The sequence below is a fragment of the Sinocyclocheilus rhinocerous genome, unplaced genomic scaffold (assembly GCF_001515625.1).
Source record: "Sinocyclocheilus rhinocerous isolate Xijiao unplaced genomic scaffold, SAMN03320098_v1.1 scaffold885, whole genome shotgun sequence".
Lineage (NCBI taxonomy): Eukaryota > Metazoa > Chordata > Actinopteri > Cypriniformes > Cyprinidae > Sinocyclocheilus > Sinocyclocheilus rhinocerous.
The window spans coordinates 350747-352251 of NW_015630040.1; positions in this window are offsets into that span (position 1 = coordinate 350747).

The following is a 1505-nucleotide window of genomic DNA, read 5'->3' on the forward strand; positions in this document are numbered from 1 at the left end:
TTTTGCGCAGCTCGTCAGTGAACAACGGCTCTGTGTAGTTAATGCTGCTCAATGTGAAAGCACGCACGTGATGGAGATTTACCGCTGATTACAGAACCGGCTTTTCTGACAAGATGCGCGTTAAATATCGCATGCGATTTATCGTGCAGCCCTAGTTTATATACATGCATATATATATATATATATATATATAGTTTTTAGTCACGGCATAATTAAAAATCAGGAAAAATTAGAGAGAGATTGATTACAGTTGACAGAAGAGAGAATGATTTTGCTGTCACTCCCTCGGGCGTTGTATAAGAAGCACTAATGCAGCAGTGTTAACTAGTTTACTGTCAGGTTTCAGTATTTTTAAAGAAATTAATATTTTATTTAGCAAGGATCATTTAATTGACCAAATTTTTTTTTTTATTATTGTTACAAAATTTCTATTTCAATTAAATGCTGTTCTTTTGTACTTTCTGTTTAGCAAATAATCTTCAATAAATGTGTCACGGTTTCCATAAAAACAAGCAGCCCAACTGTTTCAGCTTTGATAATAATAAGAAATTCTTAATAATAATTAAGAATTTAGAATAAGAATTTATCTTATAATATTTATAAAATAAATATTAAAAAAATAGGTTTTAGTCCAAAATTGCTATAAAATTAAAGCCATATGTCTAAATAAGTTGTGTTCCAAATTTGAAGTTGATATAAAAAAAAATGGAGGTGTGCAATTTTGTTTAGGCGTAATACCAAAAATAGCCATTGGGTGACACCCAAACTCCATTGAATTTTTTTGGGGTGCATTTTTTCTGTCACAAATGTTTAAATTTCTCTCTCAATATTACTTCTATCTCAAAATAATCTTGAGTGTCAGACCTTTCCAACGATATACTCTAAAAAATGCTGGGTTATTTCAACCCAACTTTGGGTCAAATATGGACTAACCCAACTGTTGGGTTAAATTTTTACATTAAAATTTTATCCCAAAAGTTGGGTTAGTCCAAATTTGACCCAAAGTTGGGTTGAAAAAACCCAGCATTTTTTAGAGTGTATGTATTTTGTCAAGATTATAAAAAGTTTTGATTCTAAAAGACCGTAATACATTTTGTTATATGACTCCTCCCACTAGAGACCGCTAAAAGATTTAAAGTACTATTTTCATGGTAATGCAATGTCCGATTTCAAAATGGTGTTCACAGGATGAATTTTGAGGTTTGAAGGTTTCAAATGATATATAATTTATGATGATTACTAAAACATGTGATATGAAAAAAGGAAACGAAAAAGAATTTTTGTGACAAAGGTCAGAACTCCTATTATGATGTATATGTTTTGAGGTGCACTCTTGTCATAAATTAATCTATTAGCCTACTGTTTCTACATAATTTTTAACAACAAACAGTGGTAAAATATCTATTTAGGAGTCTTAGACCTTTCCAACGATATATAGTTTGTCATGATTAGATTAGGATTTAATTGTAATATATTTAAGTAAACTTAGGCGTCCCGCTGGCGGG